Below are 27,597 nucleotides of genomic sequence, written 5' to 3' on the forward strand. Positions count from 1 at the left end.
AAAAACGGTGAAAGCACATTCAAAGCCCAGAACCCATGGAGAGGGACTTTAGGTAGGAAAGTTCTTCCCAGTGCAATCATTTGAGACTTTCTCTTTGTTAAGTGTCAGATCAGTCTGTTAGAACAAAGGCTATCTCAAGCTCTTGGCTCTCTGAAGAAAATTCATAAGATTAATTCTGAGATACAAATCGTGTAACTTCCCCTTTGTGACTTTCTTTCCTTATGGGTAGTGGGAAGTGGGGAGGATTGAAAACAGGATATCAAATCAGACAGCCCTGGACTACTTGATGGTTTAAGAGCCTCCCTGCTTCAAAAATGTCAGGGGCATATAAAGGACGGCATAGGAATAACTATGTATGATATCAGGTGGGTATTGGACTTATCAGAGGGATCACTTCATAAATTCTGTAAGTGTCTAACCACTATGCTGTACACCTGAAACTAATATAATATTGAATGTCAACTGTAATTGAAAAAAAAATTTAAAAGAATAAATCTTCATAAATATATAATTAACTTGTTATTAACATTTAATTTTAATGATATTATTACATTCATTTACACTATCACACAAAAAAATCACAACTGTATGGTGCTTTTGTGTTAGTAGCATTGGTATTAAACAAAGTCATGGCTCTTAGACATGGTTTCAGGCTACGTGTAGATAAATTTTTGTTTTATAAATTCCTAAGATGATGATCTCAAGCAAATCAGAAATACAGAAAGTCACATAAAACAATAACTTCCTGAACATTTACCACCTTTCCCCTTTTGACAATTATGATTATGACAATTGTGAGTTATGGTTCATAGCTTTGAAAAAGCTTTGTAAATCATCTCCTCTGATCTCCTTCATATGGTTATAAAACTCAAGATTCTATTCCAAGTAAGGAAGCAGATCTTCCCTCCAATTCGCCAACTGTTAAAACTGTAGACTTAATAATCATGATATGGGGCAAAACCTTAACGTTTAAGCCCTCTTAAAGAAGAACACATCATTTACACCTTACATAATGTATGAACCACATTCCAGTTGGATACCACAATCAGATTTCTTATCAGGCCTTAACAGATAGGAATTTAATTTCTTCTTTTAAATTAAGCCCCAAAAGAATTAAAGGACAATAGAAGGGAGAAGCAGGGGAAAAAATATGTGTGGAATAAAAGGATACATCCTCCTAAGGTTACTAACAAAGAAGAAGAAGATGAAAAGGAGAAAGGAGAGAAAGAGGAAGAAGAAGAAGGAAGAGGAGAAGAAGGAGAACAAGAAGAAGGAATAGCCATGAATATACGTTTTCTTTTTCTGGATGTGAATTGACTATGCAGGCTGTCATCTCCACTGTGTTCTTTCTCAGGGAAAGGTTTTCGGAACTACTTGCCAACCAGCCTGGAGCATGGGAGATGGCATGTCCCATCCTGGAGCTCTACCAGGAAATTGCTTTGGAAGAAATAATTGGCCTCTCCTTTACATGACATCTGATTCATATCTTTGACAGCTTTAATTTTCAATGAAGGGAGAGCTCATGAGTGTTTCTCTGAAGTGGCCCTGTGTGTAGAGAGCCGATTCCCCTAAACTTGGCTTGTTCATCCTTGTACAGCATCTTCAATAAAAGCAATCCTGCCCTGTTCGCTGGTCCTTGACAACCAGAGGCAGGAAAGTTCCCTGACACATTTGGACTCTAACTGGGGTCAGTATCCAACATCCTGCGGGCTCTCCTGGGGATCACAACAAATTTTCCATCTTCTCTCTTGTTTGCCTTACTCCCTGGGAAGGTTCAAATTAGGCAAGTGTCAATATTTTGATACAGTGACATGATAAAGCACTGCAGTCAGGGCTTTCAATTGCATTTTTGAAATGTTAGAGTGCGGGGGGTAAGAAAAGCAAATAAAGCAAACCAAACTCCACAAAGAAAAATCAATTAAGAGCCTTGAGAAGACATTCTATAGAGCACTCTCTAACAAAAAAAAAGAAAGAAAGAAAAGAAATCCCTCAATCTCAGTGTGTCCAAAACTGAGTTTATGATCTTTTCTCTAGAGCCCTACCCTCTTCCTGTGTTTCTTATTTCAGAAAATGGCATCACTGTCAGACCCAAGCAAGAACCTGAAAAGAGATCCTTGATGCCTGCCTTGCCCTCAGTCACCACGTAATCCTTCACTACGTCCTGTTGATTTTACCTCCTCAGTGTCTCTTGAATCTAACTCTTCTCCACCTCCACTGCCTACACCGTCATCCCTCATCTGGTAAAAACCGTTGTGTCCTTTGGTTGCTGTTGATTCTGACCTTCTACAATCTGTTCTCATGCCACAGCTAGAATAATCTTTTCCAAACACAAATCCAATAATAATATCAACCTTGTTTAACACTCTTGATTGCCCTCTCATTGCTCTCTGGATAAAGCCTAATATCCATAACATGGCCTCCAAAATTCTCAATGTTCTGGTTTGGCCCACCTCTCCAACCTGATTCTGAGCTACTTGCCTTCATACATTGTGTTTTGGTCACTCGGCCCTCCTTCCAGGTCCTCAAACTCACATGCTGCTTCCTACCACAGGATCTTTGCAGACGTCATGTTGCCCCATGTCGAAGGCTCTCTATGCCACACTTCTACTTCCACTCTCCTAATTAACCACCATTCATCTTTCAGATCTGAGATCTTTCAAGTCTGAAATCAAGTGTCACTTTCTCAGTAAAGACTTTTTGATTCCTTCAGCCCAGGTCATGGTCATTGTCATAAAACTGTCTTCCTTTCCTTCAGAAGCACTCAGCTAACTTGAAATTTTCATTCATGTGCTTATCTGATTACCATTACTCTAATGCAGGGGTGTCCAAACTGTGGCCCACGGGCCAACTGCGGCCCGCAATCCATTTTTAATTGGCCCACAGCAAATTCCAAAAATATATTCAGTTTACTTAAATAAACCAGGTGAGGCAATACGTACTTCACCTCGAGGGAGTGGCCTGGCTGTGTATTTTACCGCATATGGCCCTTGGTGAAAAATGTTGAAAAAAGTTTGGACACCCCTGCTAATGCAAGTTCAATGCAGGCGGGGACCATGTCTGATTTTTCTCACTATTGTACTTTTTTTTTCTGTCAGTTTCAGTGAAAAATATTTTTTATAGTTTCCACTGTGATTATGGATTTGCCTATTTCTCCTTTAATTCTGTCAGTTTTATCTTTATATTCTGAAGCTATATTATGAAACAATACCAATTTGAGACTATTTTATCAACCTAGTGGATTGACTCTTTTATTATTTTAAAGTGTCCCTTCTTGCCCTACACTTTACTTTGTTTGATATGAATATAATTATGCCAGCCTCCTTTTGGTTATGGTTTATATGGTATATCTTTCTCCATGTTAAAATTTTTATTCTTTTTGTATCTTTGTATTTAAGATGCTTGTCTTGCAAGCATTGTATTATTGGGTCTTGTTATTTTTTTTTTTTTAATACAGTCGGACAATGTAAATTTTATAATCTTGTTTACATTTACTACAATTACTGTAACATTTGAGTTTAAATTTACCATCTTACTATTTTTTTTTCCAATTTATCCTGTTCATTTTATGTTCCTTTATTTTCCTCCTTACTTTCTTTTAGGATAATCGAATAGTTCCACTGCTTCATTTTTTCACATCTTGGCAGTTGCTCGTATACAAATATAATCTTTTGGCATTCTTGAAAAGGCTCCTTTAGAGATTAAACATGAATCCTGGATTTATTAAAATACAAGATAAAATAGCATTTTAACAATCAATTCCTGTGCAAATGAATGGGCCTTTGAACACTTTGACTTATCTTTTTTCTGAATTTTATGCTGTATTGTTATTGTATATTTTAATTCTACATATATTTAAAACCCCATAAGACATTATGAATACTGTTTTAGAGAGTCAGTATTTATTTAGAGTTACTTACATGTATATCTTTTCCTTACTCTTTATTCTTTCCTATAATTTTTTGCTGTCAGTTAACATCCCTTTTGTTCTGTCTGAAGACCTCCCTGTGTATTTCCTTTAGGGCAAGTATTGATGACAAATTCCTCCAGAAAATACTTGTATAGTAGTCAAGGCTTTGGATCCAGCCAACAATTTGCAAGAAACACACAGAAGAGAGGGGCTTGCTGAGCTGTACCATGATTGTGATGCTACAAAAATCCAGACTCTGGAAAATTCTACAGATGAAGTGGCTCAGGGTCTTCAACAGATAAAGCCTAAGGTGAAGAAAGGAATGGAGGGCCTCCAGCAGATTAAAAGACACTTACATGATATAACAAACATTTTTTAATAGACAAGTGTAGAAATGTATATTTGGATAATCAAAATATAAACTCAAGAAAGAGATTACAATAAATAGCGTAATGGTTGCTGTTAGACAAGGGAGTACATTGTGATCAGAATAGCAAACAAAGAGACATTTCTGAGTGGCTGGCAAAGTTCTATTTCTTTATGGTGGTTGCAAGAGTATTTGCCTTAAAATAATTTATGAAGCTCTTCATTGGTTTTGGGTGGTTCTGTATCTGTGCTTTATTTTATAATAAAAAAAGATTATTTTTTTTAAATTAATCAATTTTATCTTCAATATTGAAAGACAATTTTAAAAACCCTAGTTTGGAAGAGGTATGGGATGGTGTAATTTGTCTTAAGAATTCTTCTTTCAAAAGAAAAACCCTGAGGCCATCTTGTGGTTACCAGCTGCTTCCAAATCCCTTCACCTTTCCCCTTATCCCCAACCCCCTCCCACACACCCATCTAACCACTCTCGGTTTTTTCTCTGCGTCCCCAAAACTGACTCTGATTAGTTCATTCACATAGTCTTTTCTTTAGATTCCATATATAAGTGAGATCATATGGTACTTGTCTTTCTCTTTCTGACTTATTTCACTTAACATACTGTAACTAATAAAAAAAAAAGAATATGAGGGCAATAAAATATTTGTGAAAGTAAACCTCTTAAAAAAAAAAAAAAAAAAAAAAAAGAATTCTTCTTTCAGCCTTATTGTTCTCCTTGAAGAGAATGTGTCTTATTTTTCCCTCTGGCTGCTTTTAACATTTTCTATCTTTGTCTTTGGTTTTCAACACTTTTATTATGGTGTGCCTTGCCGTAGTTGATATGCGTTTGTCCACCACGGGAATTATAGGGTTTTATGCCTCGGTGGCTTGAGCCTTTCATCAGTTTTAGAAAACTCTCTTTAAATATTTCCTTTGCCCATTTTCCTTCTCGTTTCTGGCACTTACATATTTTATAAATGATTATTTACAATGTTCCATATACCTCTTACCTTCTTTTTCTCTATTTTGCATTCTTATTTCTCTTTGTGGTTCAGTCTGGATAATTCCTACTGACCTACATTTTGGTCCATTATTTTTCTCTTCAGCTATGTCCAATGTGACATAGCTGTCCTAATTCACTTATTGAGTTTTCACTTTTATTTATTGCATTTCGCAATTTTAGAATTTTCTTCTTTTTTTATAGATGTCAAGCGTCTGTTGAGATTCTCCATCTTGTCATCAAGTTACTCTAATAAACTTAACAGTATATTTTTTCTATTTTTTTAATTAGTTTCAAGTGTACAAAACAATGGACAGTGTTTCCCCGAAAATAAGACCTAGCTGGATAATCAGCTCTGATGTATCTTTTGGAGCAAAAGTTAATATAAGACCTGGTATTATATTATATTGTATTATACTATACTACGCTATGCTATGCTATGCTATGCTATGCTATGCTATGCTATGCTATGCTATGCTATGCTATGCTATGCTATGCTATGCTATGCTATGCTATGTTATGTTATGTTATATAAGACCAGGTCTTTTATTATAGTAAAATAAGACTGGGCCTTATATTAATTTTTGCTCCAAAAGACACATTAGAGCTGATTGTCGGGCTAGGTCTTATTTTCGGGGAAACAAGATAATAGTTAGACATTTACACCCCTCACAAAGTGATAACCCCCTCCCCCAACTTACTACCCCTCTGACATCGTATATAGCTGTTACAATTTAGTTGACTCTATTTCGTATGCTGTACTCTACATCCTGTGGGGGTTGGGGGGGAATATATATATATGTATATATGTATATATACATATATATATATATTTAATTCTAGTTGACATTCGATATTAATCAGCTTCAGCTTCAGGTGTACAGTGCACAGTGATACACTGATCAGACATCTACACAGTCCGTGAATCCATGAAGTGGCCTTCCTAGTAAGACTAGTGCCCATCTGACCCCCTACAAAATCTTTACAACATTATTGATTATATTCCCCAAACTATGTCATATCCCCGTGGCTATATTGTGACTACTAATTTGTACGTTCTAATCCCTTCACCTTCTCCCCCATCCCCCACCACTCCCACTTATCAATCTTCAGTTTTGTTTCCCTATATCTCTGAGTCTACTTCTGTTTTGTTTGTTTGTTTATTCTGTTCTTTAGATCCCACATATAAGTGAGATTATATGGTATTTTTCTTTCTCCGTCTGACTTATTTCACTTAGTATAATATTCTCTAGGTCCATCCATGTCATTGCAAATGGTAGTATTTCGTTCTTCTTTATGGGCAAGTAACACTCCATTGTGTAAATGTACCACTGTTTCTTTATCCGATTGTCTATTGATGGGCATTTTGGTTTTTCCATATCTTGGCTATTATGAATAGTGCTGCAATAAACATAGGGGTAATATATTTTTTCAAATTAGTGTTTTGGATTTCTTTGGATACATACCCAGGAATGGAATTGCTGGGTCATAAGATAGTTGAATTTTCCTTTTTTTTTTTCTTTTGAGGTATCTCCATACAGTTTTCCATAGTTGCTGCACTAATCTGCAAACCCACCAAGAGTGCACAAGGGTTCCCTTTTCTCCACATCCTTGCCAGCACTTGTGGTTTGTTGACTTATTGATGATAGTCACTCTGACCAGGGTGAGGTGGTATCTCATTGTGTTTTTTATTTGTGTTTCTCTAATGATTAGTGACGTTGAGCATTTTTTCATATGTCTGTTAGCCATCTGTATGTCTTCTTTAGAGAAATGTCTTTTCATGGACTATGCCTATTTTTTAATTGGGTTGTTTGTTTTTCTTGGTGTTGTGTTGTATGAGTTTTTTTATAAATTTTGGATATTAACCCCTTATCAGATATATCATTGGCAAATATCTTCTCACATTCTGTATGATGCCTTTTTGTTTTATTGATGGTTTCCTTGCTGTGAAAAAAACTTTTTAGTTTGATGTAATCCCACATGTTTATTTTTAATTTGCTTCCCTTGCCTGAGAAGATGTATCAGTAAAAATATTACTAAAGGTAATGTCTGCAAATTTACTTCCCATATTTTCTTCTAGGAGTTTTATGGTTTTGGGTCTTACATTTAAGTCTTTTATTCATTTTGAATTTATTCTTGTATTGGCATCAGAAGGTGGTCCAGCTTCATTTTTTGCATGTGTCTGTACAATTTTCCCAGCACCATTTATTAAACAGACTGTCTTAACCCCAACTTAAATTCTTGCTTCCATTATCATAGATTAAATGACCATATAGGCATGGATTTATTTCTGGGCTCTTTATTCTTCTCATACATTGATCTATGTTTCTGTTTTTATGCCAATATCATGCTGTTTTGATTACTATAGCCGTGTGGTATGATTTTATGTCAGGTAGCATGATACCTCCCACTTTGTTCCTATTTCTCAAGATTGCCATGGCTATTTGGGGTCTTCTATGATTCCATGTAAAGTTTAGGATTATATGTTTTAGTTCTGTGAAAAATGTCATTGGTAATTTGATCAGGATTGCGTTGAATCTATATATTACCTTAGGTAGTATGGACATTTTAACTATATTAATTCTTCCAATCCATGAGCATGTATATGTTTCCATTTATTTTGTATCTTTAATTTCTTTCTTCAATGTCTTATAATTTTCTGAATACAGGTCTTTTACTTCCTTGGTTAAATTTATTGTTTTTGAAGCAATCATAAATGGGATGGTTTACTTAATTTCTTGCATTTTATTGTTTTTGAAGCAATCATAAATGGGATGGTTTACTTAATTTCTCCTTCTGATAGTTTGTCATTCGTGTATACAAATGCAGCTGATTTCTGAATATTAATTTTGTATCCTGCTACTTTACTAAATTCATTTATCAGTTCTAATAATTTTTTCGTGGAGTCTTTGTTATTTTCTCTATATAGTATCATGTCATCTGCATATAATGACAATTTTACTTGCTCCTTTCCAATTTGGATGCCCATTATTTCGTTTTCTTGTCTGATTGCTGTGGCTAGAACTTCCAGACTATGTTCAATAAAAGCGGTGAAAGTGGGCAACCTTGTCTTGTTCCTGATTGTAAGGGAAATGCTTTTAGCCTTTCCCCACTGAGTATGATGTTAGCTGTGGGTTTATCTTATATGGCCTTTATTATGTTGAGATATGATCCCTCTATTTCCACTTTGGTCATAGTTTTTTTTTTTTTTATCATAAATGCATGCTGGATTTTGTCAAATGCTTTTTCTGCATCTATTGATATAACCATATGGTTTTTAGTTTTTATTTTGTTAATGTGGTGTATCACATTAATTGATTTATGAATGTTGAACCAACTTTACATACCAGGAATGAATCCGACTTGGTCATGGTTTATGATGACCACATTAAATCATTTTAACGTATTATAGAATTCAGTTTGCTAATATGTTGTTGAGGATTTTTGCATCTATGTTCATTAGGGATATTGGCCTGTAGTTTTCTTTTTCTTTTTTTTTGGTAATGTCTTTGTCTGGTTTGGGATCAGGGTGATTGTGGTCTTGTAAAATGAGCTTAGGAGGCTTCCCTCCTTCTGGATTTTTTGGGAATACATTTAACAGTATTTAAAAGTGTGTGTCTGATACCTTCCATATCTGTAAGGTATCTGTATCCTCTATGGATCTGTTTTTATTGTTTTTCAGTGATTTTGGTCATTGGTCTGTCTCTTGATATAGGAGAATTTTTAAAACTGAGTACTGGACATTTTTCTATGAAAAATTATAGAGATTATTTGAGGTTCTGGATGATCTTCTCTTTCTTTGTGAAGGATTAGATTCACGTGGCAAAGCACCTTAATCCAACCTGGACTTTCAGTTTTTGTGAGAGCTGGCCTGTGCCTCGTCTGCCTTTATTCTTACAGCGTTGCCCTTTAGAGCTCCCAACTAAAAGCTAGGGTATTTCTCAGGGCCCCTCACATTAGCAGGCCACGCATGCGAATTTTGTCACATGAGATTGCTGAAAACAATCTATAGCCCCAATGAACTTGCAGATGCTTCCAGGAGAAAGCAGAGTTGCGTTTTGACCTCACCTCTTTGTATTTACCTCTTTCTGGAATCTTGTCTACGAATGTCTTTGCTGCATTGGTCTTATGTATTCCTTCAAACAGATGTCTTTTTAAACTATTTTATCCAGTTTTTCCCAATTATTCTTTGTGGGAGGGTTTGTCTGATAGAAATGAATCCATCTGTCTAGTTTAAAAAAGTCTGTCTTTAACTACTATGTATTGATCAAGTACTCAGAGGCCCTGGTTATTTTCTCACAGCCTTCTGAGTTCTTCCTTGATAGGACTCTCCAAAATTCATAGTTAATTATTTTTGTGTTTCCTTCTTGGATGTCTGTCTCCCCCTCAAGATGGTAAACTCGATGAGCTCGGAGGGATCTGTTTTGCTCTTCATGGCATTCTTGTTGTCTAGCTCATAATAGGCTCCCACTAACTAGCTTTAACAAATGAATGCAGGCTTCGGGCTAAGAATTTTATGTACATTATGTTATTTAATTCTCACCGTAACCATATGAGGCAGGTGTTGTTATCCTTGTTTTAGAGAAAAAATGTTGAAAAAATTACAGAAGTGAACAACTTCCCAAAGTCACCATATATTAAATTTTCTGCAAAACTCCTCTTGTTGGACACTTAATCATTAAGCTTTTGCAACCTATACATGCAGCCACCTTTTATTGTTCAATATTCAGACAACTGAAGCATCCTTCAATTGCTTCTCTTCATTTTCCTCTTCCCCCTTTTCACATTCCATGTCTTGCTCTTCAAGGCCTTCAATACTCATAAGCAAGTGAACCAGAAAAATACAAGGTGATGAAATTCACAGTAGCTGAGTGAGGTGTCGATGCTCCCACACACCGAAAGAAGGGCAATACTCCCCTCTCCTCGTACCACAGTGGACAGCTCTGGGACCTGGAATTACTCATTTTGTTTATTGTCGATCTTTTCTTTTATTTCTAAAATAGACTTTATTTTTTAGAGTAATTTTAGGTTCATAGCAGAATTGAGCAGAAAGTACAGAGTTCCTACATACCTTTAGCTACACGCGCGCGCACACACACACACACACACACACACACACCCTCTTGCACAGAGTTGTGCATGTCTTATCATCCGTGAACTCACTTTGGCTCATTCATTTTTATCCTGCTGTATGAAACCATCCGGGATTGTTTGGCTGCCCAGATTCAGCCATTTTGTGTTGAGTCCTCTTTTGACCTGGAGTTAAAATTTAAAAATCTCTGCTTCTTTCTCCTCATTTATTCTGTTCTTAACATGCTGCTGTGAAGTTCACTTACCCCTGACCTTTGGCCCTCCTAGCACATTGCAGTGTTTGTAGACTCAAAACCAGGCGATTAACTTTAATATTCCATTTTTAAAGGAAATCAGGTATGATCTCTAAAAGACATAGGTGGTCATGTTGTCACTTTGAGTCTGAAATCTTCATGATGCTACTCACGCTCTCAGTGCCCTCTCGTCCTGCCCACCAGACCTACGTCCGGCTCAGATCCCACCCCAAATGTGAAGCCTGTCCTAACAAGCTCCATCTCACCACAATTCTTTTTTTCTCTTTAGCACCATATCTGGCACCAAACTGTCTTTGAGGAAGCCATTAACCCCCTCTGAGCTTGAGTTCCTTGTTTGAAAGCATGGATCGAAATACTTCAGACAAGTTTGTAGGTAAATTCCAATGTGTCCAAATGTGCCCACGCTTGCCACGCAGTAGATATGCAGTAGACATCAGTATTCTCTTTCTCCTTACCTGCTCAGGTATTATAAAGACAGATGTACAATGTGAGGGACAAAACTATGAAACTGTATACAATGTGCTTGGACATAGAGTACTTGGACAGCCAAGAAAAATATCTCAATAATATCGAGTCCTTTCTGGGTTTTTGAAGAAAAGGGGACTCTGAAGTCACTGGAGCAGAGAAACTGGAGGACAGTGGAGCTGCCAGCAAAATGGAAAAGTGGGGACAAGAGGTATCATTTGGCCCAGGGATATCTTCTTAATCTCTAAATAGCAAAGGGAAATAGCACAAAACGATCGCTCACCAAAATAGATTGCCACAGGCGTATCTGGGTGGGGACTGTGCGTCCAGCTCTACAGTCAGAGTCTGTGGGTAGGATTGAAACCCACATCCAGGAGGAGGGAAGGGGCTTCTGAGAGCGGGTTGCAGAGGGATCCCTAAGTCCAGGCCCAAAGGGAACCAATTCCAGGACTATCACAGGACAATGAGTAGACCCATTTCACAGCTGTGGGGCCCCTGGGGAGTCAGGAGGGGCCACATAGTAGTAAAGCATGTGAATGTCTGGTTGCGGGGGATGGATTTTATGCTGCATTGGCTGAGGAGCTATGGAGAAACTCTGAGCTGACCTGTGACTTGGTAACTGAGCTACCCGGACAGCACAGACTGCCGGGGAAGGAAGTTGGAGGCTGGGGAACAAGAGTGAAGTTCTTCTAACAGTCCTGGGGTGAGCTGACGAGGCCTCACCTCAAGTGGCAACAGTGGGAATGGAAAGGGAAGGGCGTCTGTCCAAGCACTGCCTTCTGTGGCCTCTACTTCGTGTGGATTTCTGCTCCCCCCCCACTATTCCATGACAGACTACAGGTGTTTAGATATGTTTTTTAATTTGATAAGCCTTAAAAAACCTATTTGGAAATAGAAGGAGATAATAACATGGACTTAATTCGGGGGGCTTATTTTTTTCAAATACCATAAGGGAATGAACTAGCAAACCTCCTCTGCACCTCACCATTGAAGAACAATCCAGAATATAATGTAATTAACTATAAGTAATATAACATCAAAACTGGTGCTATTCCACTCAGGAAGCGGAGAGCACGACTATGACACAACCATTGTGAATTCTCTTATAAAGTAGACTGGCTCAGCACCGGCGGAAAGAAACCAATGCATCTTAGCAGTGATAAGTGTAGTGTTGCTAAACAGGCAAAGTGAAGGTCATGGCCATGGAGAAATAAAGTGACCTGCAAGGAGAACTAGCCATGGTCCTCTCAGGTGACAAGGAGACAGAAATGGAGCTGGAGACCAACACCCTTTGCTCTTGTTCATGGAACCATACCCAACCCTCCGACCCCTGTCCTCAGTAGAAACTGACTGCAGAGGTGTGTCATGAGCATGCAACTCACAAGCTTCAGGGCGCTTATGTTGGGGACTCCCTCTGCCCGATTTTATATACAAACACCGTCAAGATCCGAAAACTGAAGTAGGTCATCCGAGACCCTATGTGGCAGAGCCAGGACTGGAATCCAGGTTCCCCTCCCACCCAGCATTTATTTGTCTGCCCTGCTATGCCCTGCTCTGACACTTAGTATTATGAACCGTAATGCTTACCAAAGGAGAAAATGACTCCTTTCTGCAGTGCCTGTGCTTTTTGCATTGTTGACCTTATTTGAGTCATGTGTTTTGGTCCAGAATGTAACATCCCTCCCCCAGCACAGCTGCCTCTTCCTGGACCATGCCTTCTTGGGAAAAGCTCTTTGGTGTGGCTGGTAGGTCTTCGGATCTGCATGTTTCTGTTGAAAAAAAAAAAAAATTGGAGTGAGGAATTCAGCTGCACTTTGGATTCAGCCCTTTGGCCTGAACACAGAAAAGGAAGTCCAAGTTTGTGAACCGAGAAAAGGACGTCTCTGCAGCTAAGCCCACGTGACTTTTGGACAAGGGGATCCTTTATTGAATTTCCCTGTCCCTCTGCTGAAACTATCGGCTTCACTTAGAAAACCATTTCTCCACTTGCCACCTGGTTGACTCCTGCTGGGCACTCAGTAACATCAAGTGAGGGATTGCCCCTCCAGGACACCCACCCACCCCACCTCCTGACCCAGCCCAGGCCTCTCCCTGTGTCCCCACCATACCAGGGCTTTTCGCCTCTTTATGTGACTTCTCCCCTGCTACACGGTGAGCCACATAAGGTCAGGAAAGCGTCTTAATCCTCTAAGACTCCCCAGCACTATAAACTCTTAATAACAGCTGAGTAAATAAACGAATGAAGGTCCAAACCTCTATGGGGAATATAAAAGTAGGGTTCAGATCTGAAGTACAGAGAGGGTCAGACAGCTCCCACCTCAGATTCCACAAATTTCTGCCCTCCTTCCTTCATCCCAAAGAGCACAATCCTTTTTCAGCCACTCCCAGGGATGATATCAGGTATACCTTGCTAGACTCCCCTGCATTTGTGAAGTGGGAGATTTCAAGGAAGCTTCAGAATCCCATTTGATTATATTTCTGGCAGGCAGTCATGGGCAACTTTGTTCGTGGTTGGAGAAACAACCAGAGATCAACAAAGGACGAATCAGAGATGCTTCCTTTCCTTGCAATAGTGTACCAACCAGTGTGACCTCCTCCAGATAGCGCCAGGGTTTCAGAAGTCCAGGTCAGAGGTAGTCGGGGCACCTGGCGCCAGCCCTGAGCTGACATAGCACAGGGCGAGGAGGCAGACACTTGGGAAGAAAGTTCATCTCCCTGCAGCAGTGCAACACAGCAAAGGGTAAATGAGTGGGCATGGGGCTGCCTGCCCCAACCTGGCCATGCCCTGCTCAACTTTCTGCCCAGTGTCTCCTCTGGGCCACCCCCTGCGGCTTGGATGGAGGCCAGGAGCTGCTGCAACCACGAAGGAAGGCGGGGAATATGCCCACTCTGCTCTCCTTTATGGACCCACACCCCGAGCTGCAGGGGGACTCAGCCCGGGGCGGGGCCTCCTGCTCACACAGTTCCCAGGAACCTGCCGGGGAGCTGACCTGGGATCCCCTCTGTCCCCGCTCACTCTCTACCCAAGCACTCACTAGTCAGTATGGGAAGCAACTGGGTGGGAGCGTGGGTAGCCAGACAGGCCCAAGGTTCAAGTCCCTGATCTTACTCTTATGCAAGTTCCTTGGCACCTTGGGGCTCTGTTTCCCTGATAATAAAATGAAGCTGATTGTCGTGATAATCAGATCTGTGGGGAGCCTTAAAATGCCAGTGCCTGGGCTCCACCCAGATCAATAAAATCAGTTTTTAGAGGGTGGGCCCAGGCATCAGTATTTTAAAGCTCCCTGGATGATTCATACTCCTAAGGGCACCCAGATGTCATTGCTTCACTAGAAGTAATGTATGTATATAACCTGAAAGGTCCACCGCCTTCAGAATGCGATGTACCATTAATGTGACACCAATATTCCTATTGCTGTTGCCCTTAATCTTACTTCTGCCTAGAAAGGAAGTCTGCTGATGGGGAAGTCTGGTTACTTCTAAGCTGTAAAGAAGGAAGCACACATAATCGGATCACTAACCTTTAAGTTACTCAGTGACACAACCAGAGTGACTTAGAACAGCCAGTCCTTCACAGCTGTGAAGACCCGTCTCTTAAAATACATGCATGCACTCGTTCACTCACTCATTCACTCACTCATTCACTCGTTTACTCACTCACTCACATTCCCATGCAGTGACCTCTCATCCAGTCTGTGTCTGTGCCAGTGGAAACATTTCCAGCTGGAACCCAGTGCCCTCATTTCCAGGTACAATGGTCTCCTGAGAGACAGCTGTCAACTTCTGCACGTTATCTTTCCTCTCTAGTAAACAGATGAGTCACGCTTGGTTCCAGCAGCCCTGGCCCTTTCTGTTGGTGACTCCGGCTGTTGAGACAATGGCCTTGATGCTGATGAGGGAGTCAGAAAGCTGGGCTTGACACTCTTTAAAGTTATCTTTGTTTGCTGATTGTTTGTCCAGAGCGACTGCTGTTGAGTTATTCCTGGCTTTTTTAGACCCCTGCAGTGATAAGCATAATTAGAGTGAAAGGAGAGCAAGCCAATCTTTATTAGCTGAAGGAAGCAATGGGTCAAGTACATTAGCATGGATAAGTGACAGGGGTAGACAACTCTAAGTTCCACTTCAGATATCAGTTCCCTTCTTTCTCCAAACTAAATATGTTCCAAGTGTCGTTAGCAGAAGGACATGTTAGAAGTTCAGTTTCCTACCTGTCTCATCCCTATCTGGATGGTGGTACAGGGCTAGCATTGGTTTTAAGCCAAACATTTAAATTTCTCTCAAATCTACCCACTTCTTTGCCTGCAAACCACCAAAGCTGGGCCAGAGTCATCAAGAGAGAATGCATTAATGCCTCTTGCCAGGTTCCCCACATTCTCTCTTCCCTACAGAGCAGCCAGAATGGGGCTTCTTGATGTCAGATAGCATCATTTCCCTCCCTTACTTGAAACCCTTCAGTAATTTCCCCATCACTCTCAGGATCAAACCTCACCCTCTGCCGTGGTCTCCAAGTCTGCAGCAGAATCTGGCCACCACCCACCTTTCCACCTCTTCTTAAGGCAGCTGGAGACGTCTCCGTTCCTCTCAGCTCCAGGCTTCTTCTCCTTGCAGGTCTTGGAACCACATTCTTCCACCCACCTGGACACTTATTCCAGTGTCACTAATGTCTAGAACCCTTCAGTTTTCAGCTCAAATTTCACTTCCTCGGGGAAGCCTTTCCTTCCTTCTCCTATGTGTTCCTGACACACGACTTGCTCACATGCTGACTTTCCCATCCTAACACTTGTGAGGCTTTGTTGTTACCATTTAAGTTCCATAAAGAAGGGACCCATCCACACTCCTCTCTGTGCCCCTTTCCCCTCTGGTCTTAGCACCTAGCAGGTGAATGCATTCCGAATGAACCCTGTAAGTAACTGCCAAAGGCAGTTATTTGTGAACCCTCAACAGGTCCACTGGGAAAGGTCAAAACAGCAGAACTAACAGAGGAGGAGAACATTGTTCAAAGAAAGAGCAAGACATGTTACCTCTTCACATAGCAATCAAAGAGCCAATAGCTACCTGTATTGTCTAAGCTCCCTACTTATGTGTCAGGTACAGTGTTAGATATTTTTTAACACCTTTATTGAGATAAAATTTATATATAAAAAAGAAAAAAACACAATGATATGTATCACCTCATACTACCAGTTAGGATAGCTATTATCAAAAAAAGAACAAAAGAACAGTGTCAGCAAGGATGCAGAGAAAAGGGGAAGGGGACCCTCATGCCCTATTGGTGGGATGTAAAATGCTGTTGTGGAAAACAGTATGAGGGTTCCTCAAAAAATTAACAATTACCACTCAACCCAGCTATCCTTCTGGATATGTATCCAAAAGAATGTTAGTATTTTATCTACATGAAATATGCACTTTATTGGTGCTATTTTTCAAAGACTTCTTTGCTAGACTATCAAAGAGGTGAGGCCACTGTTAACAGCTCAGAAGAATGGGCATAATAGTTGACAATTATTTAGTACCAACAGTGTGCCAAGCACAGCAACCCTGTGAGGTAGGCGTTATTATTCCTTCCACTTAATGAATGACAAAACCAAGAAGTACAGGGAATGAAGTCATTTGCCCAGTGCTGTAAAGCTGGGACACGGAGACCATATTTGAAACCAGCCACTGCTGTGGGGGGGCAGACACCTCTTACACTGTTTCTCTGTGGAACTGCCTACCACCTTCCAAAGTTTAGGTCTCCCGTGTTTGTGAGAGGGTACCATGGACTGAGCATGCGCCATGCAGTCTACGTCCCCCTTCCACAAAGGAAGCTACCCCTAATGTCTCAGAACATAAAAGGGTGGGGCTTGATTTCTGTGCTCTGTGAATTATTTCTGAAGAATTTCTTGTATTATCGGTGACTAAGTAATTGCGGCCATGAGGAGATAGAAAGGTGTTTCATTACGGGTGGTGTAATCTTTAACTGCATTTAAAAAGCCTGCAGCTCTGTGGCTTCCCACCCATTTTGTGACCCAGAACTCTGCTGAGCTGAAAGTGCTCTGTGACTTCGGGGTAGTTGTTGTCAGCTGACGTACCCGGAAGTCCTCCGGGCAGGATCTGATGTGGTCCACAGTGTCTGGCTCTTTCCACACCAGCCTCCTGGTCGGGAGAATTTATACGATGCTGTGCCTCTCCAATTTACATCAAGAGCACAGTGGGGATGTTATTACAGGTCTTTCTACTTTAATTAAATGTCCTGCAAAGGGGCATCTGCTCTTTTTAAATTTGCTGGTGCCTCTTGTACTCACTGACCCACTGCCACTGAACAGGGTTATTGCCTGCTAATTGTTAGAGGCACATAGAGGCTTTGGAGGCTCAGCTGTCCACAATACTGCAGTTAGTACTGTTTGTTGGTTAGGTGTCCTCCTCATCATGCTTTTTATGCTTTGTGCTCCTGAGTTACAGAGGTCGTGTTGATTTCCACTAATAAAATCACATCCTCTATTTCTCAATTGGGTAACAACTCCCGTCGTGATTAACTCTTTCCCAATTTCATAAACCTGAGAAATAGATTATTCTACTACAAGGAGCTCAAAAGTGCTACAGACACATCCCCCTTTTGGTAATAGCTCACTTTCATGAAACGTCACACACTTGACATGCACTTTCTGCTTTAATCTTCTCAATATCCTTATACATACTTACTGTTATCGAGTCCATTGTACAGATGGGAATGCTGAACAGATAGAACTCACTTGTTCATTTTTTAAGTGATCTACCAGATGCTACAAAACTAGTAAGGAGCAGAACTGGGATATAAACTCACACGGCTGACTTTAAGAGCCCACATGCTGACCACTGTGATGAGCTATTTCCCCCTGACTCTCCTGCACTGGTTTTCACTGGAGTCGTTTTATCCATGATACTTGTAGTCATGAACATTTGAATGCTTGTTTATCAAAAACACGATCCTGAATGATTAGGATATATTTTTCAGCACCATTCAATTTCTGTTACACACATTCTCCCCTCACCCCCGGTGCACACACAACTGTGCCCACAGATAACCCCAAAATTCAGGTGTATAAATTGTGATGCATTTTCCTCATCGTTGGATCAAATTGTTCTCTTTTTCACACACAATTACCTTACTAGTTCTTCCAAGGTGATCTAGAACCTGTTACTTGTAAGCCTTTTTAGAAATTAGGACGATCTTCCTGAAAAAGGAGCAATTTCCCTGAAAAAATATGGAACTCCAGAGAAAGGAATACGGGACTGGAAAGCCAAACAAAACAGTGCTTGTTTCTTAAAATAGGTTGAATTAATGCTTGAGACCTCTTAGGTTTGATTTCGTTTCACCTTGGGAACTAACCACATAACAGACTGGGTTGGATAAACATATCCTGTGCATCTCTTGGAGGCGAAGCAGTGCAGAATTTCCCTTCTAAAAATAATGGCAGACTGTGATGAATACCAGGCAGGTGTACGCAATGAGAAACGCAAGAGACATGGGCTAAACCTTGCCCCTCACTAATTTTGCGACACTGGGCACATTATGACCTCTTGGAGTCCTGGTTTTAATTTCTTCTACATGAGCCTGTTGATACCTGCTCTCCCTCTAGACTCTTCAAAGGGTTAAATGAATAACATGGGAAAGTTGCCTCGCATGGATGGCTAGCACACAGTAGGGCCTCATGAAAGGTGGCGCTCACGAAATGTGGAGTCTAAACCTAATCCATTACCAAGCTCACTTAACACTCCAGGAGGTGTTGGCACATCCTGGAAGATGATTTGTATTGCTAAGTCTCAGATTCTCAGATTTCCAGAGGTGAAATGGAAGTGAAGTTTCAGTCACTACACCATGAAAAGGAAAAGAAACAAAATGGGAAAAGAATTTATTTGAAGACTGTCAGAGAAAAAAAAGTGATAGTCTCTAAGAATCATTTCCTTTCTTCTAGGTCCTGGATTTGGGGGTGGATTATTTTTGTTTTTTTAATTAACTAAAGTTAGTTTTATAACTTTTTTGCAGTTGGACTACTTAAGGTTAGAAGGAGTGAGGATAGATAAAAACTAACAATCATTCGATGCCAGGACATAAAGTGTAAATCATAGTAACTTTTAAAGAATAAAATCTTCTTTCCCCGCTTAGGGACAGTGACTGTTATGTGGACAGAACACAGAGAAAACACTATGACAGCACTGTTTGCTGAATAAAATTTCTATAACAGAATCAAAAACATTATTGTCATGGGCCATCTACCAGGGCACAGAAATAATTTTGTTATTACAGGGTCAACTTTCTGGAGATGATTTTGTGAGAGGATTTTGTGAATGGTCATTCTTGTCTGTGTAAGATGAATGTTGAGGAATATACTGAAAAATCAACCATCATCTTCAGGCCATGTGCGAGACTAGACTAAATACCTGTGTGATCTGTGTCTTTTTCCCCTGAGAAACGGGACTCTCTCCTATGTGTCTGTGCTATTGTGATGGAAAAAAGTTACTTCCTGTCAAGCTGTGTAGTATAGTTGGTGGGGTGGACCCATCACATTTGGTTTTCAGGCCTGTGCCTTGTTCCTCTCCCTGGAAGCATTTAGACACCTGAAGAAACCCATCCACAGGACCCCTGCTCCCAGTATGTTGGTCTTCCAAACAAGTTATTTTTGTTGTTAGTGGCTTATAACTCACTAAGAGAGAGAGTGAAAGATGATTCTGTGCCTCTGTGGCCATTTAGCTTCTCAAGAATTGTTTATGAAATAAAGCAAGACTGGAGGCGGTGCTGTCACAGTAAAAGAGGCTCAGGATCAATTATTTTAATTGGCAAGAGCAACGTTGACTGGTGCTACAACCAACCACTTGAAAGCACTGCCACTTCCCTAACTGTGCTGCCTGTCTAAATGTCATAGTAGATGCTGGATGGTGGCTTAAGTGTCATTTTGCTTTTAGAAAGAAGAAAAGAGAAAAAGAAGCACCTAAAATATGTCTGCTGGTATTCCTTCATTCATTCATGAAATATTAATTGAGGGCATATCTGGACAAAGTCCTGTGCTAGTTGCCATGGTGATCAGAGCCAGGACCAGGGTGAGGTGAGTGAGCACTCGCCCCAAGCAGAGCATTTAAGAGGGAGCCAAAAAACTCAAGAATCAAGATAAATAACACGTGAATGCAGTAATTGTTTTGAAAAATCAAAACATGCAACAGCAACAACAATCCTTGATGAATAGAATATCAAAATCTCCAATAAAGCCAGAATCAGTAACAGTGATGGGCCATTTTAAAGCCTGAGGCTTTAGTGAAAATTTTGATAACATGCTCGTCGTGGATTTTTTCACTAATTTTTGTTTTTTAATATGTCACATAATAATGGTTTTCATTTGACTGGGCTTTTGAGGGCCCCCTTAAATTTTGTGTCTGAGGCAAATGTTTCGATGATCTCGCATGGTCCCAGTCCTGATGGAGATAAGCACACCCTGCGGTCCAGGTGTTTGTAGTAATAATAGGAGCCCTGAGAGTTGTATACCAATTACCAGGTTACCAATGAAAAATGATGAATGCCAGGAGAAAGCTTGTGAAGCAATGTCAGAGTTGCTAAGAGGAAGGAGACCTTATGTCCACAGTGGGGGCCAGTGAAGGTTTTGGACAGGCTGTGTTTCAACTGGACCTTACATGATCTGTAATGGTAGAGCGGGAACAGTGAGAAGATCTCAGTACATAAAAAGGTGTTCAGCACCGCTAATCATCAGGGAAATGCAAATTAAAAACACATGACATATCTCCTGACACCCATTATTATGGCCTTTGTCAAAAAGATGAGAAATAACAAGTATTTGTGAGGCTATAGAGAAATTGAAACCCTCGTGCACCGTTGGTGGGAATGTAAGTTGGCACAGCCACTATGAAAAAGAGAATGAAGGCTTCTCAAAAAATTAAAAATAGAACTATCATGTGATCCAGAAATTCCACTCCAGGGTATTTATCCAAAGAAAGCAAAAACATTGACTCAGAAAGATACAGGCACCCCTGTGTTCATTACAGCATTATTTACAATAGCCAAAGACATAGAAACAACTTAAGAGTCCATTAACAGATGAATGGGTAAAGACAATGTGGTATGTAATGTAATATATCTATATCTATATATTCTATAAATGTGATATATATATATATATGTATATAATATTATTCAGCAATAAAAAGGAAATCTTGCCATTTGGAACACTGAGATAAGTCAGAGAAAGACAAAACTGTACAATCTTATGTATATGTGGAATCTAAAAACAACAAAAAATTGAGCTAATAGATACAGAGAAAAGATTGGTAGCTGCCACAGGCTGGGGGTGCAGGTGGGGGTGAAATCGGTGAGGGGGCAGTCAAAAGGTACAAACTTTCAATTATAGAACAACTAAGTCCTGGGGACATAATGTATAGCACGGTGACTATATTTAATAATACTATATTATATTTGAAATTTGCTAAGGGATTAGATCTTAAAAGTTCTCATCACAAGAAAAAAAGTATTGTTACTATGTGGTGAGGGATGTTAATTAGATTTAACATGGTCATCATTTCACTACACAAACACACACACGTATATATAGGAGAAGATCCCAGAAATCCAATCCAGCTTGTAAGTGAAATAAGAAGCATTGCTAGTTCAGAACAGGGGAAGAGAATATACAGGCTATAAACAGAGAAGGTGGCCAGGTGTTGATAAAAGTGTGTGTTTATACAGTGCACAGCATGTCTGGGAGTCCTTCCCGTAGCTAAGGAGGAGGCCTGCGGGAATGGATTCATTTTACAAGGCTTTTACATAAACAAGACCCTCTTTCCAGTTCTGTGGATGGAGACAGAAGCTGGTGTGTGAAATAAAGTGAATAAATCATGCTTGTGAATAGTGAAGGAGGCGCCTTGTACCTATCTCCATTCATCAAGTGAATTCCTGCCTCACAGACTGGTTTCTGACTCAGCAAGCAGGAGTCTGTCATGGTCAAAATCCGGGTGAATGTTCACGCCAGTGACAAAATCCTCACGTGCAAAACCAAACTGTTAGAAACAGTAATTACACAAACACAGAGGAGAAAGCATGAATTCAGAATCTTCTAAAAATGCATATCCAAGATGGAAGCAGGCCTTACCTAGATGGGTTGATTCTAAATCCTATCATTTTTTCAGGGTCCACCTTCCTTTTTTTTTTTTGTCCAGTTTTGCAGCTTCTTTTTTGCCTCCACCATCCTTTGTTTACCACTAACAACCTTCAATTGATCAGGCTCAGAAATAAATTTCAGGAGGTTGTTTGGAACCAATTCCCTGCTTTGAATGGGCTGAGTGGCTTGTGAATCTCCCCCAATGAAGCCGAAGCCGGAGGGGCAGATAGCTGGCAGAGGGATGGTGCTTGATATGCAGAGTGAAAGGGAGCGTAAGAAATAATTAGTGGGGATCACATAACACACAGAGTCTAATCTGGACAGTTTGGGGCCAAACAGTGGTATGGCTACCACAAGCAATTATTTGTTGAATTAATAAATGATTAGCACAAAATCTGAAGATTGCATTTTTCTAAAATTAGCTCATAGTCATATAATATTTACTTGGGAGGGGGAGAATTAAGCCACCTGAAGCTGAAATCTGTGGCATTTGATGCTCCCAGAAGATATTCACATTCCTTTTCCAAGAGGAACCACAGTTTCTGCCTTCTACTGAATGGATTTAACACCCATATCCTTAAGGCTTTTACCTCACCCAGAAGCTCTACATTTTCAGAAAACCAAATGATCAAGTGACCAGATCAGAAAAAACAAACTATTTTAAGAATGAAAAAGTTGTGGCCTAACGTGTATCAATATACTTACTTTCCACAGAGCGATAGGAAATAGGTTTTCAGAGACCACAAGGATGTGAGCATTGAAAGGGAGTGTGCATGTCACCCGCTCTGGCAGTCTTTTCCAGGGGAGGCCTATCTGCTCCCCTCACCTATAAAACAGACCAGAGGGAACGACCCTGACTAAAATGAGGGAGGAGCTGAGAACCTCAAATCATGGCTTCCTCCTAACCCCAAATGAAGCCAGCTTAAAAAAAAAATAAGTCCCTGAAGATTAAAAAAAAAAAAAATCCCCAAGGAAACAGGAGCCCAGAAAGTTCAAATAATCTGCTTCAAGTCACTCAGATGTAAGGAATGGGTTTGGGAAATCGCTCCTGGATCCAGGTTCCCAGCTGTTCCTGCTGTGCTCACCAATAGGACACCAAATGCAAAGGGAGGCATTTCCCACAGCAGTGTGTGCATGCCCACGTGTTCGTGGTTTGGCCCTAATAGGACTCAGATCAGTGCCCTCCAACCTTTGTCCTAACAGACCTATGCACAGTGTCTGTGAGGCACCCTGAGCTAATGGCCAGAGGCCACCGGCCCAGGGACTCGGGTGGTTGTGGGCCAGGCCTGGCCACACTGAGGGGTGAGATGTAACCCATCGCGGTGGGGAACACAGGCTGGGAAGCTCCAGGCTCTACAGCCTGGCTCACTACTCCTCCAGGGACAATACAGAGAGGAAAAGACTGGCCTGACCATGTCCTAGCAATGCCATCACTGCCTGTGAGGTATCATTTTCTAGTACTTGTTCAAGGGCAAGGTCTATGCGGCAGGGACAGGCCTGTGTGCCCAGCAAAGTCAACTGAGCTTCACTATGGTGAGCAAGTTGCCATATTATTTCCACTCTACACACTTTCTTAGCCCCTGTTTTGTTGAAACCCTAGTCTAAAGGCTGCGGTGAAGATGAAATTGAAAGAGGTCATGAAATAAGTGCATGATCAGCGCTGTCAAAGACAGGTCAACCAGGTGTTGCCAGAGCATGGGGACGCCTCATGGAGGAGCCATGTCTAGACTGTCTCTGGAAAGGTGAGTCAGGTTTCAACAAGTAGAGAAAGGGAAGACACCACCCAGGTGAAGCCACAGACTGCACAGTTGAAGGATTTTCCCATCAAGGTGGGAACATTCAAGCCTTGTTCAGGAAAAGGTTTGTTCTGTGGTGTCCAAAGAAAGAGAGCCCAGGAAGAGGCATACTGGAGAGACAGGTGAGCCCACACAGGTGAGCCTAGCGTGCAGTGCCGAGAAGACTGGACTGTCCTCTATTCATTCCTAAGACAAGACGTGAGACACGCACTAGGTGCTACACGCTATGGTAGGGAGGTGTTGGGGATACGAATGTAAAATGAGTCTTGGAAGTAAGAGAGAGATATAAAGAAATAAAGTGTCCTAAGTACTAGGGTTGAAATCTGTATCAAAAATAACAGGTAAAAAGTGGGCGTGGTCAACTCTATATGGAGCTTAGGAATGTCTCCAGGGGGGAGGCGGGAGGGGACATCCAAGTTTAAGACATACAATTTAAGAAAACAGGACTGCTGAGCCAGGAACACGATCAGAGCAGCATTTTAGCATGATTACCCTCACTGGGTTGTGTGGTATGTTTTGGAGAGAGGAGTAATTGGAGACGAGCATCCCAGCTGGGAGGTCATTACATGGCTCAGGAGAGAGAAAATGAGGGTAATGGCAGCAGTGATGAAAAGGAAGCCATCAGTGGAGTTGGCTGGTCCAAGTGTCAAATCAGATAAAGCATTGCATAGCAACTCCCTACAACAAAGTCTAATTCACATAATTAACCTATGAGACCACAGTTAGGTCTGTTTTTTCTGCCAGCAATAGAAGAGTACCACCAAAGATTGATATAATCCAGGCACTCCGACTCACAAAACTTTCCCCATCCCTGTAATTATGAACTGTCATTTATCTACTCAATCCTAAATAAATGACTCCTCTTTCTAAATACACCCCTTTTAAGCCCATCTCCTGGTATTTTGACTAAGAACCTTTTTCAGTATCCCTCCACTCTTTGTTTCCAAAGTAAATAAATCTTGCCAAAGAAGATTTATGAGAAATAGGGTAGTAATCTTCAAATTATTTGAAAATTTAACCATGAGGCTCAGATACATTTTTTTGTGTAAATGGAAAAACAAACCTTTCTGCCTCTGACCCCCAGGAGCTTGCTATACATAATGATAATAAATTCAATACATCTCTCAGCAGCCCCACATGCACTCTCATACATATTGTAGCTCAGAGATGAGTGGAGAAAGGCACTTTCCAGAAATGAACCTGGAGAGCAGAGGTGGACGAAGCTTGAAGAAGCTGCTAAGAGGGTGGACTCCAGAGAAGCCTTTTTCTTCCTCAATATGTGAGAAGAACGTTCCTGGTGATGGGTGGTGGAAGGGCGGGCATCTCAGCTATATTTGGATCAGTGAATGTGATTTGTGCCTAAAATGGGGCAATTTCTACATAATCATCACTCAATAAATATTTATGGAACTGAATTTCAAGCGGGCAGATTTTAGATAACTGTAGGGATAAACTTTCCAACTATTAGAGCTGTCCAACCATGATGACTGGAGAAGAAAAACAGCTCTCTAACCATCTTTTCCCTCTCCTCCTCCTTCTGTCCTCCTTTCCCTTCTCTTCCTCTTCTTTCCCTCTCCTCCTCCTCCCACTCCTTTTTGTTCTTCTTCCCTTTCTCTAACAGCACCACCACCAACAGCATTGCAATCATCACTTCATGAGAAAGACCATCCTGGAACTGCAAGAGATACAAAGTCTCAACTGCTAGGATAAATTTAGTGTATGTGGAGGGGGTGGGGGTGGGGCAAGAGACTAAAGAACTACTGTAGAGATAATAATAGAAATTAGAGTGAGATACAGCCATTTCTGTTCATTTCATGACAGAAGGGTTCAAAGGAAGACTGAGTACATCTCATTTGATTGAGAGAATCAGGAGAGAGGTTTTTGGAGGATGAATAGGACCTTGAAGGATGGGTAGCATTTTAATGAAATGCAGAATGAGTGGGCAAAGAGAAATACAGACACCGGTTATCCATTATGTTTTGGCTGAGGCATAGGGTGCAAATAGCAGAAAGCTTGTTGGGATCAGACGGCAAGGTGTTTTAGGAGCTGAGCTGAGGAGTTTGCCCTGGATCTGGGTAGCTATTTAGAGTTTTCTTACAATAAAATGATAGCATTTAAACTGTATTTGGGGAACACACATCTGGCAGCAATGAGATGAAAATATTATAGAGAAAAGAGAAAAGAGGCAGGGAACCAAGTGGGCAGAAAATCGTCCAGAAGGAAGATAATGAGGACCTAAACTAAAGATGGAGAAAAGGGAACCAATATGAGAGAAATAGTGAGGCATGAGGGAGACACTCAAACGACTCTGAGATGGTGAGTTTAGGTAACTCTAGGTTAGTTAGTTCCTACTGATGGAAGCAGAGCACAGAAAGAACCCTCACCAAAAAAAGAAAAAATGAAAAACAATACAATGCAGAAAACTTGTTCCTTTAGAAATACGTCAAAATATATACCCACGGTGCCTGCTTCATTTAGATTTCAAACACATCTGAGTAGCAGCTTTTTGATATCTTGCATGTAGCTTTTTACAAATAATGGTGGAACTGCTGAAGTTAGCAGAAGACGTGCTGCTTTGCATAAATGAGTATGGATTCAAAATGATGGCTCTAATAACCACACAATATTTGCTCACATTCTTATAGGCCTTCTTGAGTGGAAGAGAAAGGAATGCAGATGTAGCACATTTATCGGAGCCTTGAGTACACTCACGGGAGCGTACCATTCATAAGAATAAAACGTGCCAATTATTCCACATGTGAAAAGTAAGAGAACCACTGGTTTAAGAGATGAGAGTCTGAAGATTTCTTGGAATAATGTCAAAAAGTGTTGAGGGAAGAAGGGAGAAGTCACGTGATTATATTGTAGGCCCAGGCCAGCGGAGCTCTTGGTGTTTTCTTTGTCCATCTAGCAGTTACTTAGAAGTACCTGACCTTCTCCCTTTCCTTACACACATCAAAATGAATGATTCTAGTCTTAGTAACAACTCACAACTTGTATCAATTCCTGGCCTGGAATTTGACTTAATCCAGATCCATCTTCAACACACGGGAGCAAATTATGAATAATAGGAGTTGGGTTTTGGAGGCAAGGAGTCCTAGGTTTGAAGCCGGCTGCCCCCGTTGGTGACTGTGACATGAGTAAGTTAACTAAATCTCTACGTGTCAGTGTTTTGATCTCTAACAGGAGGATGAGAGCACCACCCTCAGAAGATGGTGCTGGGGATTGGAAGGGACGATGGCTGTCCTGCGTGGGGCTGACAACAGGAAGTGCTCAACGAAGACTGATTCTTTCCTGCCTCCCAGCCCATCCCCAGAACTGTGGTCAATAACCAGCTCCAAGTCACAGGTGGACAGGAAAGGTAACCTCCAGAAAACCAGGCTTGCTCAACTGTTTAACAAGAGAAGAAGGGAATTTTGCTTTACACACAGCTTTTAGGGAAAACATATGTCTCTCAACTAATATGAACATATTTAAAATTTGAGATGTTGGCTAAATCTACTCTTAATATTGTGTTTTAAAAATCAAGCCAGAGCAGACCAGAAAGGAAGACTCTGCAGACACGCTAGCTCAGCCATACTGCTTATTCCATGTACTTTCT

The sequence above is a fragment of the Rhinolophus hipposideros genome (assembly GCF_964194185.1).
Source record: "Rhinolophus hipposideros genome assembly, chromosome: 4".
Classification (NCBI taxonomy): domain Eukaryota; kingdom Metazoa; phylum Chordata; class Mammalia; order Chiroptera; family Rhinolophidae; genus Rhinolophus; species Rhinolophus hipposideros.